This window comes from Heptranchias perlo, chromosome 17 (genome assembly GCF_035084215.1).
Source record: "Heptranchias perlo isolate sHepPer1 chromosome 17, sHepPer1.hap1, whole genome shotgun sequence".
In the NCBI taxonomy this organism is placed as follows: Eukaryota; Metazoa; Chordata; class Chondrichthyes; order Hexanchiformes; family Hexanchidae; genus Heptranchias; species Heptranchias perlo.
Genome location: NC_090341.1, coordinates 61609538 through 61626636, shown reverse-complemented (window position 1 = coordinate 61626636; position 17099 = coordinate 61609538).

Sequence of the window (17099 nt, the reverse complement as noted above, 5' to 3'; positions counted from 1 at the left end):
TATCCCTGTTTATCTCTCTCTTTCTCTATCTCTCCCCTTTCTCATTCCCCTTATCCCTGGTTAACTCTCTCTCTACCTTTTCTCATTCCCCTTAATCCAAGTTATCTCTCTCCCTCTCGCCCTTTTCTCATTCCCCTTATCCCCGGTTATCTGTCTCTGTCTCTCCCTTTTCTCATTCCTCTTAACCCTGGTTATCAGTCTCGCTCTATCCCCTTTCCCATTCCCCTCATCACTGGTTCTCTCTCTCTATCTCTCTCCCTTTTCTCATTTCCCTTATCCGTTGTTATCCCTCTCCCTCTCTCTCTTTCCTGATTCCGCTTATCCCTGGTTATCTCTCTCTCTCTCTCCATTTCCTCATTCCCTTTATCCCTCATTCTCTCACCATCTCGCCCTTTTCTCATTCCTCTTAACCTTGTTTATCTCTCTCCCTCTCTGACTTTTCTCATTCCACTTATTCCTGACGATCTCTCCCTCTCTCTCACTTTTCTCAATCCCCTTAACCCTGGTTATCTCGCTCTCTCTCTCTCACTCTTTTCTCATTCCCCTTTTCCCTGGTTATCTCTCTCTCGCTCTTCCTTTTCTCATTGCCCCTAACCCTGGTTATCTCTCTCTCCCTCCCATTTCTCATTCCCCTTATCCGTTGCTATCCCTCTCCCACTCTCTATTTCTCATTCCGCTTATCCCTGGTTGTCTCTCTCTCTCTCTCTCCCTTTTCCCATTCCCCTTCACCCTCGTTATCTCTCTCCCTATCTCCCGTTTCTCATTCCCCTTATCCCTGGTTATCTTTCTCCCTCTCTCCCGTTTCTCATTCCTCTTGTCCCTGGTTATCGCTCTCTCACCCTTTTCTCATTCCCCTTATCCCTGGTTATCTCTCTCCCTCTCTCCCGTTTCCATTTCCCCTTATCCCTGGTTATCTCTCTCTCTCTCCCTTTTCTCGTTCCCCTTAACCCTGGTTATCTCTCTCTCTCTCCCTTTTCTCATTCCACTTGACCCTGGTTATCTCTATCTCTCTCTCTCTCTCTTTTCTCAATCCCCTTATCCCTGTTTATCTCCCTCTCTCTCCCTTTCCTCATTTCCCTTGTTTCTGGTTATCCCTCTCTCTCTCTCTTTTCATTCCCGTTATCCCTGGATATCTCTCTCCGTCTATCCCTTTTCTCATTCCCCGAATCCTTAGTTATCTCTATCCCTCTCTCCCGTTGCTCAACCCCCTTATCCCTGGTTATCTCTTTCCCTCTCTCCCGTTTCTCATTCCCCTTATCCCTGGTTGTCTCTATCTCTCCCTTTTCTCATTCCTCTAATCTCTTGTTATCTCTCTCTCTCCCTTTTATCATACCCCTTATCACTAGTTATCTCTCTCCCTCTCTCCCGTTTCTCATTCCCCTTATCCATGGTTATCTCTCTCCCTCTCTCCAGTTTCTCATTCCCCTTATCCCTGGTTGTCTCTCTCTCCCTCCCTTTTCTCATTCCCCTTATCCCTCATTCTCTCTCACTCTCTCCTTTTTCTCATTCCCCTTAACCATGGTTTTCTCTCTCTATCTCCCTTTTCTCATTGCCCTTCACCCTGGTTCTCTCTCTCCCTCTCTCACTTTTCTCATTCCCCTTGTCCCTGGATATATCTCTCTCTCCCTTTTCTCATTCCCCTTAACCCTGGTTATCTCTCTCTCTCTCTTTTCTCATTCCCGTTATCCCTGGTTATCTCCCTCTCTCTCACTTTTCTCATTCCCCTTATCCCCGGTTATCTGTCTCTGTCTCTCCCTTTTCTCATTCCTCTTAACCCTGGTTATCTATCTCTCGCTCTTCCTTTTCTCATTGCCCCTAACCCTGGTTATCTCTCTCCCTCTCCCATTTCTCATTCCCCTTATCCGTTGTTATCCCTCTCCCACTCTCTATTTCTCATTCCGCTTATCCCTGGTTATCTCTCTCTCTCTCTCCCGTTTCTCATTCCCCTTATCACTGGATATCTCTCTCTCTCCCTTTTTTAATTCCCCTTATCTCTGGTTATCTGTCTATCTCCCTTCTCTCATTCCCCTTATCCCTGGTTATCTCTCGCCATCTCTCCCGTTTCTCATTCCCCTTATCACTGGTTATCTCTCTATCTCCCTTTTTTCATTCCCCTTATCCATGGATATCTGTCTCTTTCCCTTTTCTCATTCCCATTGTCCCTCGTTATCTCTTTCTCGCTTTTCTCATTCCACTTCTCCCTGGTTATCTCTCTCCCTCTCTCCCGTTTCTCATTCCCCTCATCACTGGTTTTCTCTCTCTCTCTCCCTTTTCTCATTCCCCTTAACCCTTGTTATCTATCTCCCTATCTCCCTTTTCTCATTCCACATATCCCTGGTTATCTCTCTCCCTCTCTCCCGTTTCTCATTTCCGTTATCCCTGTTTTTCTCTCTCTCGCGCCCTTTTCTCATTTCCCATAACCCTGGTTATCTCTCTCACTCTCCCGTTTCTCATTCCCCTTATCACTGGATATATATCTCTCTCCCTTTTTTCATTCCCCTTATCTCTGGTTATCTGTCTCTCTCCCTTCTCTCATTCCCCTTATCCCTGGTTATCTCTCTCCCTTTCTCCCTTTTCTCATTCCCCTTAACCCTGGTTATCTCTCTCTCTCTCTCTTTTCTGATTCACCTTATCCCTTGTTATCTCTCTCTCTCTCCCTTTTCTCATTTCCCTTATCCCTGGTTATCTCTCTCCCTCTCTCCCGTTTCTCATTCCCTTTATCCCTGGTTAACTCTCTCTCTCCCTTTTCTCATTCCCCTTAATCCAAGTTATCTCTCTCCCTCTCGCCCTTTTCTCACTCCCCTTATCCCCGGTTATCTGTCTCTGTCTCTCCATTTTCTCATTCCTCTTCACCCTGGTTATCAGTCTCGCTCTCTCCCCTTTCCCATTCCCCTCATCACTGGTTCTCTCTCTCTATCTCTCTCCCTTTTCTCATTTCCCTTATCCGTTGTTATCCCTCTCCCTCTCTCTCTTTCCTCATTCCGCTTATCCCTGGTTATCTCTCTCTCTCTCTCTCTCTCTCCCTTTCCTCATTCCCCTTATCCCTCATTCTCTCACCATCTCGCCCTTTTCTCATTCCCCTTAACCTTGTTTATCTCTCTCCCTCTCTAACTTTTCTCATTCCCCTTATTCCTGGCTATCTCTCCCTCTCTCTCGCTTTTCTCAATCCCCTTAACCCTCGTTATCTCGCTCTCTCTCTCTCACTCTTTTCTCATTCCCCTTTTCCCTGGTTATCTCTCTCTCGCTCTTCCTTTTCTCATTGCCCCTACCCCTGGTTATGTCTCTCTCTCTCTCCCATTTCTCATTCCCCTTATCCGTTGTTATCCCTCTCCCACTCTCTATTTCTCATTCCGCTTATCCCTGGTTGTCTCTCTCTCTCTCTCTCCCTTTTCCCATTCCCCTTCACCCTCGTTATCTCTCTCCCTCTCCCCGTTTCTCATTCCCCTTATCCCTGGTTATCTTTCTCCCTCTCTCCCGTTTCTCATTCCTCTTATCCCTGGTTATCGCTCTCTCACCCTTTTCTCAGTCCCCTTATCACTGGTTATCTCTCTCCCTCTCTCCCGTTTCCATTTCCCCTTATCCCTGGTTATCTCTCTCTCTCTCCCTTTTCTCGTTCCCCTTAACCCTGGTTATCTCTCGCCCTCTCTCCCTTTTCTCATTCCCCTTATCCCTGGTTATCTCTCTCTCTCTCCCTTTTCTCATTCCCCTTGACCCTGGTTATCTCTATCTCTCTCTCTCTCTCTCTCTTTTCTCAATCCCCTTATCCCTGGTTATCTCTCTCTCTCTCCCTTTTCTCATTTCCCTTGTCTCTGGTTATCCCTCTCTCTCTCTCTTTTCATTTCCGTTATCCCTGGTTATCTCTCTCCCTCTATCCCTTTTCTCATTTCCCGAATCCTTAGTTATCTCTCTCCCTCTCTCCCGTTGCTCATCCCCCTTATCCCTGGTTATCTATTTCCCTCTCTCCCGTTTGTTATTCCCCTTATCCCTGGTTATCTCTCTCTCTCTCTCCACCCGCTCCCACTTTTCTCATTCAACTTAAGCCTGGTTGACTCTCTCTCCCTCTCTCCCGTTTCTCATTCCCCTTATCCCTGGTTGTCTCTATCTCTCCCTTTTCTCATTCCCCTAATCTCTGGTTATCTCTCTCTATCCCTTTTCTCATTTCCCTAATCCTTAGTTATCTCTCTCCCTCTCTCCCGTTGCTCATCCCCCTTATCCCTGGTTATCTCTTTCCCTCTCTCCCGTTTTTTATTCCCCTTATCCCTGGTTATCTCTCTCTCTCTCCACCCGCTCCCACTTTTCTCATTCAACTTAAGCCTGGTTGACTCTCTCTCCCTCTCTCCCGTTTCTCATTCCCCTTATCCCTGGTTGTCTCTATCTCTCCCTTTTCTCATTCCCCTAATCTCTGGTTATCTCTCTCTCTCCCTTTTCTCATACCCCTTATCACTAGGTCTCTCTCTCCCTCTCTCCCGTTTCTCATTCCCCTTATCCCTGGTTATCTCTCTCCCTCTCTCCAGTTTCTCATTCCCCTTATCCCTGGTTGTCTCTCTCTCCCTCGCTTTTCTCATTCCCCTTATCCCTCATTCTCTCTCCCTCTCTCCTTTTTCTCATTCCCCTTAACCATGGTTTGCCCTCTCTCTCTCCCATTTCTCTTTCCCCTTCACCCTGGTTATCTCTCTCTCTCTCTCCCATTTCTCACTCCCCTTATCCCTGGTTATCTCTCTCTCTCTCTTTTCTCATTCTCTTATCCCTGGTTTTCTCTCTCCCTCTCTCCCGTTTCTCATTCCCCTTATCCCTTGTTTTCTCTCTCTCTCTCTCCCTTTTCTCATTCCCCTTATCCCTCATTCTCTCTCCATCTCTCCTTTTTCTCATTCCCCTTAACCCTGGTTTTCTCCCTCTCTCCCTTTTCTCATTCCCCTTATCCTCGTTTATATGTCTCTGTCTCTCCCTTTTCTCATTCCTCTTAACCCTGGTTATCAGTCTCGCTCTCTCCCCCTTCCCATTCCCCTCATCACTGGTTATCTCTCTCCCTCTCTCCCGTTTCTCATTCACCTTATCCCTGGTTATCTCTCTCCGTCTCTCCAGGTTCTCATTCCCCTTATCCCTGGTTGTCTCGCTCTCCCTCACTTTTCTCATTCCCCTTATCCCTCATTCTCTCTCCCTCTCGCCTTTTTCTCATTCCCCTTAACCATGGTTTTCCCTCTCTTTCTCCCCTTTCTCTTTCCCCTTCACCCTGATTATCTCTCTCCCTCTCTCCCATTTCTCACTCCCCTTATCCCTGGTTAACTCGCTCTCCCTCCCTTTTCTCATTCCCCTATCCTGGATATATCTCTCTCTCCCTTTTCTCATTCCCCTTAACCCTGGTTATCTCTCTCTCTCTCTCTCTTTTCTCATTCCCGTTATCCCTGGTTATCTCCCTCTCTCTCACTTTTCTCATTTCCATTATCCCTGGTTATCTCTCTCTCTCTCTCTCACCTTTCTCATTCCCCTTATCCCTGGTTAACTCTCTCTCTCTCCCTTTTCTCATTCCCCTTAATCCAAGTTATCTCTCTCCCTCTCGCCCTTTTCTCATTCCCCTTATCCCCGGTTATATGTCTCTGTCTCTCCCTTTTCTCATTCCTCTTAACCCTGGTTATCAGTCTCGCTCTCTCCCCTTTCCCATTCCCCTCATCACTGGTTCTCTCTCTCTATCTCTCTCCCTTTTCTCATTTCCCTTATCCGTTGTTATCCCTCTCCCTCTCTCTCTTTCCTCATTCCGCTTATCCCTGGTTATCTCTCTCTCTCTCTCTCCCTTTCCTCATTCCCCTTATCCCTCATTCTCTCACCATCTCGCCCTTTTCTCATTCCCCTTAACCTTGTTTATCTCTCTCCCTCTCTCCCTTTTCTCACTCCCCTTATTCCTGGCTATCTCTCCCTCTCTCTCACTTTTTTCAATCCCCTTAACCCTGGTTATCTCGCTCTCTCTCTCACTCTTTTCTCATTCCCCTTTTCCCTGGTTATCTCTCTCTCTCTCCCTTTTCTCATTGCCCCGAACACTGGTTATCTCTCTCTCTCTCCCATTTCTCATTCCCCTTATCCGTTGTTATCCCTCTCCCACTCTCTATTTCTCATTCCGCTTATCCCTGGTTGTCTCTCTCTCTCTCTCTCTCCCTTTTCCCATTCCCCTTCACCCTCGTTATCTCTCTCCCTCTCTCCCGTTTCTCATTCCCCTTTTCCCTCGTTATCTTTCTCCCTCTCTCCCGTTTCTCATTCCTCTTATCCCTGGTTATCGCTCTCTCACCCTTTTCTCGTTCCCCTTAACCCTGGTTATCTCTCGCCCTCTCTCCCTTTTCTCATTCCCCTTATCCCTGGTTATCTCTCTCTCTCTCCCTTCTCTCATTCCCCTTGACCCTGGTTATCTCTATCTCTCTCTCTCTCTCTTTTCTCAATCCCCTTATACCTGGTTATCTCTCTCTCTCTCCCTTTTCTCATTTCCCTTGTCCCTGGTTATCCCTCTCTCTCTCTCTTTTCATTCCCCTTATCGCTGGTTATCTGAATCTCTCAATTTTCTCATTCCCCTTATCTCTCGTTATCTCTCTCCCTCTCTCCCGTTTCTCATTCCACTTATCCCTGGTTATCTCTCTCCCTCTCCATTTCTCATTCCCCTTATCCCTCATTCTCTCCCCCCTCTCCTTTTTCTCATTCCCCTTATCCCTTGTTATCTCTCTCCCTCACTCCCTTTTCTCATTCACCTTCACCCTGGTTATCTCACTCACTCTCTCCCGTTTCTCATTCCCCTTATCGCTAGTTAGCTCTCTCTCCCCCTTTTCTGATTCCCCTTATCCATGGTAATGTCGCTCTATCTCCCTTTTCTCATTCCCCTTATCCCTGGTGATCTCTCTCTCTCTCCCTTTTTTCATTCCCCTTATCCCTGGTTGTCTCTCTCCCTCTCTCAAGTTGCTCTTTCCCCTTAACCCTGGTTATCTCTCTCCCTCTCTCCCTTTTCTCATTCCCCTTATCCCTGGATCTCTCTCTCTCTCTCTCTCCCTTTTCTCATTCCCCTCATCCCTGGTTATCTCTCTCTCTCTTTTCTGATTCCCCTTATCCCTGGTTATGTCTCTCTCTCTCCCTTTTCTCATTTCCCTTATCCCTGGTTATCTCTCTCTCTCTCTCCATTTGTTCATTCCCCTGATCCCTGGTTACCTCTCTCACTCTATCCCGTTTCTCATTTCCGTTTATCCCTGGTTATATCCCTTTCTCCCCTTACTCATTCCCCTCATCATAGGTTATCTGTATCTCTCCCTTTTCTCATTCCCCTTATCCCTTGTTATCTCTTTCACTCTCTCCCGTTTCTCATTCCCCTTATCCCTGGTTATCTCTCTCCTTCTCTCCCGTTTCGCATTTCCCTTATCCCTGGTTATCTCTCTCTCTCTCTTTCTCCCTTTTTTGATTCCCCTTATCCCTGGTTATCTGTCTCTCTCCCGTTTCTGATTCCCCTCAACCCTCGTTATCTCTCTCTCTCTCTCGCTTTTCTCATTCCCCTTAACCCTGGTTAGCTCTCTCCCTCTCTCCAGTATCTCATTCCCCTTATCCCTGGTTGTCTCTATCTCCCCCTTTTCTCAATCCCCTGATCCCTGTTTATCTTTCTCTCTCCGTTTTCTCATTCCCCTTATCCCTGGTTAACTCTCTCCCTCCCTCCCGTTTCTCATTCCCGTTATCCCTGGTTATCTCACTCCCCCTCTCCAGTTTCTCATTCCCCTTATCCCTCATTCTGTCTCCCTCTCTCCCGTTTCTCATTCCACTTATCCCTGGTTATCTCTCTCCCTCTCCATTTCTCATTCCCCTTATCCCTCATTCTCTCCCCCCTCTCCTTTTTCTCATTCCCCTTATCCCTTGTTATCTCTCTCCCTCACTCCCTTTTCTCATTCACCTTCACCCTGGTTATCTCACTCACTCTCTCCCGTTTCTCATTCCCCTTATCGCTAGTTAGCTCTCTCTCCCCCTTTTCTGATTCCCCTTATCCATGGTAATGTCGCTCTATCTCCCTTTTCTCATTCCCCTTATCCCTGGTGATCTCTCTCTCTCTCCCTTTTTTCATTCCCCTTATCCCTGGTTGTCTCTCTCCCTCTCTCAAGTTGCTCTTTCCCCTTAACCCTGGTTATCTCTCTCCCTCTCTCCCTTTTCTCATTCCCCTTATCCCTGGATCTCTCTCTCTCTCTCTCTCCCTTTTCTCATTCCCCTCATCCCTGGTTATCTCTCTCTCTCTTTTCTGATTCCCCTTATCCCTGGTTATGTCTCTCTCTCTCCCTTTTCTCATTTCCCTTATCCCTGGTTATCTCTCTCTCTCTCTCCATTTGTTCATTCCCCTGATCCCTGGTTACCTCTCTCACTCTATCCCGTTTCTCATTTCCGTTTATCCCTGGTTATATCCCTTTCTCCCCTTACTCATTCCCCTCATCATAGGTTATCTGTATCTCTCCCTTTTCTCATTCCCCTTATCCCTTGTTATCTCTTTCACTCTCTCCCGTTTCTCATTCCCCTTATCCCTGGTTATCTCTCTCCTTCTCTCCCGTTTCGCATTTCCCTTATCCCTGGTTATCTCTCTCTCTTTCTCCCTTTTTTGATTCCCCTTATCCCTGGTTATCTGTCTCTCTCCCGTTTCTGATTCCCCTCAACCCTCGTTATCTCTCTCTCTCTCTCTCGCTTTTCTCATTCCCCTTAACCCTGGTTAGCTCTCTCCCTCTCTCCAGTATCTCATTCCCCTTATCCCTGGTTGTCTCTATCTCCCCCTTTTCTCAATCCCCTGATCCCTGTTTATCTTTCTCTCTCCGTTTTCTCATTCCCCTTATCCCTGGTTAACTCTCTCCCTCCCTCCCGTTTCTCATTCCCGTTATCCCTGGTTATCTCACTCCCCCTCTCCAGTTTCTCATTCCCCTTATCCCTCATTCTGTCTCCCTCTCTCCAGTTTCTCATTCCCCTTAACCCTGGTTATCTCTGTCCCTCTCTCCATTTTCTCATTCCCCTTATCCCTGGTTCTCGCTCTCTCTCTCTCTCGCTTTTCTCATTCCCCTTAACACTGGTTCTCTCTCCCTCTCTCTCTCCCTTTTCTCATTCCCCTTATCCCTGGTTATCTCTCTCTCTCTCTCTCTCCATTTGTTCATTCCCCTTATCCCTGGTTATCTCTCTCACTCTATCCCGTTTCTCATTTCCATTTATCCCTGGTTATATCCCTTTCTCCCCTTACTCATTCCCCTCATCACAGGTTATCTGTATCTCTCCCTTTTCTCATTCCCCTTATCCCTGGTTATCTCTCTCCCTCTCCATTTCACATTCCCCTTATCCCAAATTCTCTCCCCCCTCTCCTTTTTCTAATTCCCCTTATCCCTTGTTATCTCTCTCCATCTCTCGCTTTTCTCATTCACCTTCACCCTGGTTATCTCACTCACTCTCTCCCGTTTCTCATTCCCCTTATCGCTAGTTAGCTCTCTCTCCCCCTTTTCTGATTCCCCTTATCCATGGTAATGTCTCTCTATCTCCCTTTTCTCATTCCCCTTATCCCTGGTGATCTCTCTCTCTCTCCCTTTTTTCATTCCCCTTATCCCTGGTTGTCTCTCTCCCTCTCTCAAGTTGCTCATTCCCCTTAACCCTGGTTATCTCTCTGCCTCTCTCCCTTTTCTCATTCTCCTTATCCCTGGATCTCCCTCTCTCTCTCTCTCCCTTTTCTCATTCCCCTTATCCCTGGTTATCTCTCTCTCTCTTTTCTGATTCCCCTTATCCCTGGTTATGTCTCCCTCTCTCCCTTTTCTCATTTCCATTATCCCTGGTTATCTCTCTCTCTCTCCATTTGTTCATTCCCCTTATCCCTGGTTATCTCTCTCACTCTATCCCGTTTCTCATTTCCCTTTATCCCTGGTTATATCCCTTTCTCCCCTTACTCATTCCCCTCATCACAGGTTATCTGTATCTCTCCCTTTTCTCATTCCCCTTATCCCTTGTTATCTCTTTCACTCTCTCCCGTTTCTCATTCCCCTTATCCCTGGTTATCTCTCTCCTTCTCTCCCGTTTCGCATTCCCCTTATCCCTGGTTATCTCTCTCTCTCTTTCTCCCTTTTTTGATTCCCCTTATCCCTGGTTACCTGTCTCTCTCCCGTTTCTGATTCCCCTCAACCCTCGTTATCTCTCTCTCTCTCGCTTTTCTCATTCCCCTTAACACTGGTTATCTCTCTCCCTCTCTCCAGTATCTCATTCCCCTTATCCCTGGTTGTCTCTATCTCGCCCTTTTCTCAATCCCCTGATCCCTTTTTATCTTTCTCTCTCCGTTTTCTCATTCCTCTTATCCCTGGTTAACTCTCTCCCTCCCTCCCGTTTCTCATTCCCGTTATCCCTGGTTATCTCACTCCCCCTCTCCAGTTTCTCATTCCCCTTATCCCTCATTCTGTCTCCCTCTCTCCAGTTTCTCATTCCCCTTAACCCTGGTTATCTCTGTCCCTCTCTCCCTTTTCTCATTCCACTTATCCCTGGTTCTCGCTCTCTCTCTCTCTCCCTTTTCTCATTCCCCTTAACACTGGTTCTCTCTCTCTCTCTCTCTCCCTTTTCTCATTTCCCTTATCCCTGGATCTCCCTCTCTCTCTCTCTCTCTCTCTTTTCTCATTCCCCTTATCGCTGGTTATCTCTCTCTCTCTTTTCTGATTCCCCTTATCCCTGGTTATGTCTCTCTCTCTCCCTTTTCACATTTCCCTTAACCCTGGTTATCTCTCTCTCTCTCTCCATTTGTTCATTCCCCTTATCCCTGGTTATCTCTCTCACTCTATCCCGTTTCTCATTTCCCTTTATCCCTGGTAATATCCCGTTCTCTCCTTACTCATTCCCCTCATCACAGGTTATCTGTATCTCTCCCTTTTCTGATTCCCCTCATCCCTTGTTATCTCTTTCACTCTCTCCCGTTTCTCATTCCCCTTATCCCTGGTTATCTCTCTCCTTCTCTCCCGTTTCGCATTTCCCTTATCCCTGGTTATCTCTCTCTCTCTCTTTCTCCCTTTTTTGATTCCCCTTATCCCTGGTTATCTGTCTCTCTCCCGTTTCTGATTCCCCTCAACCCTCGTTATCTCTCTCTCTCTCGCTTTTCTCATTCCCCTTAACCCTGGTTAGCTCTCTCCCTCTCTCCAGTATCTCATTCCCCTTATCCCTGGTTGTCTCTATCTCCCCCTTTTCTCAATCCCCTGATCCCTGTTTATCTTTCTCTCTCCGTTTTCTCATTCCCCTTATCCCTGGTTAACTCTCTCCCTCCCTCCCGTTTCTCATTCCCGTTATCCCTGGTTATCTCACTCCCCCTCTCCAGTTTCTCATTCCCCTTATCCCTCATTCTGTCTCCCTCTCTCCCGTTTCTCATTCCACTTATCCCTGGTTATCTCTCTCCCTCTCCATTTCTCATTCCCCTTATCCCTCATTCTCTCCCCCCTCTCCTTTTTCTCATTCCCCTTATCCCTTGTTATCTCTCTCCCTCACTCCCTTTTCTCATTCACCTTCACCCTGGTTATCTCACTCACTCTCTCCCGTTTCTCATTCCCCTTATCGCTAGTTAGCTCTCTCTCCCCCTTTTCTGATTCCCCTTATCCATGGTAATGTCGCTCTATCTCCCTTTTCTCATTCCCCTTATCCCTGGTGATCTCTCTCTCTCTCCCTTTTTTCATTCCCCTTATCCCTGGTTGTCTCTCTCCCTCTCTCAAGTTGCTCTTTCCCCTTAACCCTGGTTATCTCTCTCCCTCTCTCCCTTTTCTCATTCCCCTTATCCCTGGATCTCTCTCTCTCTCTCTCTCCCTTTTCTCATTCCCCTCATCCCTGGTTATCTCTCTCTCTCTTTTCTGATTCCCCTTATCCCTGGTTATGTCTCTCTCTCTCCCTTTTCTCATTTCCCTTATCCCTGGTTATCTCTCTCTCTCTCTCCATTTGTTCATTCCCCTGATCCCTGGTTACCTCTCTCACTCTATCCCGTTTCTCATTTCCGTTTATCCCTGGTTATATCCCTTTCTCCCCTTACTCATTCCCCTCATCATAGGTTATCTGTATCTCTCCCTTTTCTCATTCCCCTTATCCCTTGTTATCTCTTTCACTCTCTCCCGTTTCTCATTCCCCTTATCCCTGGTTATCTCTCTCCTTCTCTCCCGTTTCGCATTTCCCTTATCCCTGGTTATCTCTCTCTCTTTCTCCCTTTTTTGATTCCCCTTATCCCTGGTTATCTGTCTCTCTCCCGTTTCTGATTCCCCTCAACCCTCGTTATCTCTCTCTCTCTCTCTCGCTTTTCTCATTCCCCTTAACCCTGGTTAGCTCTCTCCCTCTCTCCAGTATCTCATTCCCCTTATCCCTGGTTGTCTCTATCTCCCCCTTTTCTCAATCCCCTGATCCCTGTTTATCTTTCTCTCTCCGTTTTCTCATTCCCCTTATCCCTGGTTAACTCTCTCCCTCCCTCCCGTTTCTCATTCCCGTTATCCCTGGTTATCTCACTCCCCCTCTCCAGTTTCTCATTCCCCTTATCCCTCATTCTGTCTCCCTCTCTCCAGTTTCTCATTCCCCTTAACCCTGGTTATCTCTGTCCCTCTCTCCATTTTCTCATTCCCCTTATCCCTGGTTCTCGCTCTCTCTCTCTCTCGCTTTTCTCATTCCCCTTAACACTGGTTCTCTCTCCCTCTCTCTCTCCCTTTTCTCATTCCCCTTATCCCTGGTTATCTCTCTCTCTCTCTCTCTCCATTTGTTCATTCCCCTTATCCCTGGTTATCTCTCTCACTCTATCCCGTTTCTCATTTCCATTTATCCCTGGTTATATCCCTTTCTCCCCTTACTCATTCCCCTCATCACAGGTTATCTGTATCTCTCCCTTTTCTCATTCCCCTTATCCCTGGTTATCTCTCTCCCTCTCCATTTCACATTCCCCTTATCCCAAATTCTCTCCCCCCTCTCCTTTTTCTAATTCCCCTTATCCCTTGTTATCTCTCTCCATCTCTCGCTTTTCTCATTCACCTTCACCCTGGTTATCTCACTCACTCTCTCCCGTTTCTCATTCCCCTTATCGCTAGTTAGCTCTCTCTCCCCCTTTTCTGATTCCCCTTATCCATGGTAATGTCTCTCTATCTCCCTTTTCTCATTCCCCTTATCCCTGGTGATCTCTCTCTCTCTCCCTTTTTTCATTCCCCTTATCCCTGGTTGTCTCTCTCCCTCTCTCAAGTTGCTCATTCCCCTTAACCCTGGTTATCTCTCTGCCTCTCTCCCTTTTCTCATTCTCCTTATCCCTGGATCTCCCTCTCTCTCTCTCTCCCTTTTCTCATTCCCCTTATCCCTGGTTATCTCTCTCTCTCTTTTCTGATTCCCCTTATCCCTGGTTATGTCTCCCTCTCTCCCTTTTCTCATTTCCATTATCCCTGGTTATCTCTCTCTCTCTCCATTTGTTCATTCCCCTTATCCCTGGTTATCTCTCTCACTCTATCCCGTTTCTCATTTCCCTTTATCCCTGGTTATATCCCTTTCTCCCCTTACTCATTCCCCTCATCACAGGTTATCTGTATCTCTCCCTTTTCTCATTCCCCTTATCCCTTGTTATCTCTTTCACTCTCTCCCGTTTCTCATTCCCCTTATCCCTGGTTATCTCTCTCCTTCTCTCCCGTTTCGCATTCCCCTTATCCCTGGTTATCTCTCTCTCTCTTTCTCCCTTTTTTGATTCCCCTTATCCCTGGTTACCTGTCTCTCTCCCGTTTCTGATTCCCCTCAACCCTCGTTATCTCTCTCTCTCTCGCTTTTCTCATTCCCCTTAACACTGGTTATCTCTCTCCCTCTCTCCAGTATCTCATTCCCCTTATCCCTGGTTGTCTCTATCTCGCCCTTTTCTCAATCCCCTGATCCCTTTTTATCTTTCTCTCTCCGTTTTCTCATTCCTCTTATCCCTGGTTAACTCTCTCCCTCCCTCCCGTTTCTCATTCCCGTTATCCCTGGTTATCTCACTCCCCCTCTCCAGTTTCTCATTCCCCTTATCCCTCATTCTGTCTCCCTCTCTCCAGTTTCTCATTCCCCTTAACCCTGGTTATCTCTGTCCCTCTCTCCCTTTTCTCATTCCACTTATCCCTGGTTCTCGCTCTCTCTCTCTCTCCCTTTTCTCATTCCCCTTAACACTGGTTCTCTCTCTCTCTCTCTCTCCCTTTTCTCATTTCCCTTATCCCTGGATCTCCCTCTCTCTCTCTCTCTCTCTCTTTTCTCATTCCCCTTATCGCTGGTTATCTCTCTCTCTCTTTTCTGATTCCCCTTATCCCTGGTTATGTCTCTCTCTCTCCCTTTTCACATTTCCCTTAACCCTGGTTATCTCTCTCTCTCTCTCCATTTGTTCATTCCCCTTATCCCTGGTTATCTCTCTCACTCTATCCCGTTTCTCATTTCCCTTTATCCCTGGTAATATCCCGTTCTCTCCTTACTCATTCCCCTCATCACAGGTTATCTGTATCTCTCCCTTTTCTGATTCCCCTCATCCCTTGTTATCTCTTTCACTCTCTCCCGTTTCTCATTCCCCTTATCCCTGGTTATCTCTCTCCTTCTCTCCCGTTTCGCATTTCCCTTATCCGTGGTTATCTCTCTCTCTCTTTCTCCCTTTTTTGATTCCCCTTATCCCTGGTTATCTGTCTCTCTCCCGTTTCTGATTCCCCTCAACCCTCGTTATCTCTCTCTCTCTCGCTTTTCTCATTCCCCTTAACCCTGGTTATCTCTCTCCCTCTCTCCAGCATTTCATTCCCCTTATCCCTGGTTGTCTCTATCTCCCCCTTTTCTCAATCCCCTGATCCCTGTTTATCTTTCTCTCTCCGTTTTCTCATTCCCCTTATCCCTGGTTATCTCCTCACTCTCTCCCGTTTCTCATTTCCCCATATCCCTGGTTATCTCCCTTTCTCCCTTTTTTCATTCCCCTTATCACTGGTTATCTCTCTATCTGTCCCTTTTCTCATTACCCTTATCCCTGGATATCACTCTCCCTCTCTCATGTTTCTCATTCCCCTTATCCCTGGTTATCTCTCTCTCTCTCCCTCCCTTATTTCATTCCCCTTATCCGTGGTTATCTGTCTCCCTCCCTTTTCTCATTCCCCTTGTCCACGGTTATTTCGCTCTCTCTCTCCCGTTTCTCATTCCCCTTATCCCTGGTTATCGCTCTCCCTCTCTCCCGTTGCTCATTCCCCTTATCCCTGGTTATCTCTCTCTCTCTATCTTTTATCATTCCCCTTATCCCTGGTTCTCACTCTCTCTCTCCATTTTCTCATTCCCCTTGACCCTGGTTATCTCTCTCTCTCTTTTCTCATTCCCCTTATCCCTTGTTATCTCTCTCTCACTCCCTTTTCCGATTTCCCTTATCCCTGGTAATCTCTCTCTCTCTCTTTTCTGATTCCCCTTAACCCTGGTTATCTCTCTATCTCTCCCTTTTCTCATTTCCCTTGTCCCTGGTTATCTCTCTCCCTCTCTCCCTTATTTCATTCCCCTTATCCGTGGTTATCTCTCTCCTTCTCTCCCGTTTCGCATTCCCCTTATCCCTTGTTATCTCTCTCTCTCTTTCTCCCTTTTTTGATTCCCCTTATCCCTGGTTATCTGTCTCTCTCCCGTTTCTGACTCCCCTCAACCCTCGTTATCTCTCTCTCTCTCGCTTTTCTCATTCCCCTTAACACTGGTTATCTCTCTCCCTCTCTCCAGTATCTCATTCCCCTTATCCCTGGTTGTCTCTATCTCGCCCTTTTCTCAATCCCCTGATCCTTTTTATCTTTCTCTCTCCGTTTTCTCATTCCTCTTATCCCTGGTTAACTCTCTCCCTCCCTCCCGTTTCTCATTCCCGTTATCCCTGGTTATCTCACTCCCCCTCTCCAGTTTCTCATTCCCCTTATCCCTCATTCTGTCTCCCTCTCTCCAGTTTCTCATTCCCCTTAACCCTGGTTATCTCTGTCCCTCTCTCCCTTTTCTCATTCCACTCATCCCTGGTTCTCGCTCTCTCTCTCTCTCCCTTTTCTCATTCCCCTTAACACTGGTTCTCTCTCTCTCTCTCTCTCCCTTTTCTCATTTCCCTTATCCCTGGATCTCCCTCTCTCTCTCTCTCTCTCCCTTTTCTCATTCCCCTTATCCCTGGTTATCTCTCTCTCTCTTTTCTGATTCCCCTTATCCCTGGTTATGTCTCTCTCTCTCCCTTTTCTCATTTCCCTTAACCCTGGTTATCTCTCTCTCTCTCTCCATTTGTTCATTCCCCTTATCCCTGGTTATCTCTCTCACTCTATCCCGTTTCTCATTTCCCTTTATCCCTGGTTATATCCCGTTCTCTCCTTACTCATTCCCCTCATCACAGGTTATCTGTGTCTCTCCCTTTTCTGATTCCCCTCATCCCTTGTTATCTCTTTCACTCTCTCCCGTTTCTCATTCCCCTTATCCCTGGTTATCTCTCTCCTTCTCTCCCGTTTCGCATTTCCCTTATCCCTGGTTATCTCTCTCTCTCTTTCTCCCTTTTTTGATTCCCCTTATCCCTGGTTATCTGTCTCTCTCCCGTTTCTGATTCCCCTCAACCCTCGTTATCTCTCTCTCTCTCGCTTTTCTCATTCCCCTTAACCCTGGTTATCTCTCTCCCTCTCTCCAGTATCTCATTCCCCTTATCCCTGGTTGTCTCTATCTCCCCCTTTTCTCAATCCCCTGATCCCTGTTTATCTTTCTCTCTCCGTTTTCTCATTCCCCTTATCCCTGGTTATCTCTCTCACTCTCTCCCGTTTCTCATTTCCCCACATCCCTGGTTATCTCCCTTTCTCCCTTTTTTCTTTCCCCTTATCACTGGTTATCTCTCTATCTGTCCCTTTTCTCATTACCCTTATCCCTGGATATCACTCTCCCTCTCTCATGTTTCTCATTCCCCTTATCCCTGGTTATCTCTCTCTCTCTCCCTCCCTTATTTCATTCCCCTTATCCGTGGTTATCTGTCTCCCTCCCTTTTCTCATTCCCCTTGTCCACGGTTATTTCGCTCTCTCTCTCCCGTTTCTCATTCCCCTTATCCCTGGTTATCGCTCTCCCTCTCTCCCGTTGCTCATTCCCCTTATCCCTGGTTATCTCTCTCTCTCTATCTTTTATCATTCCC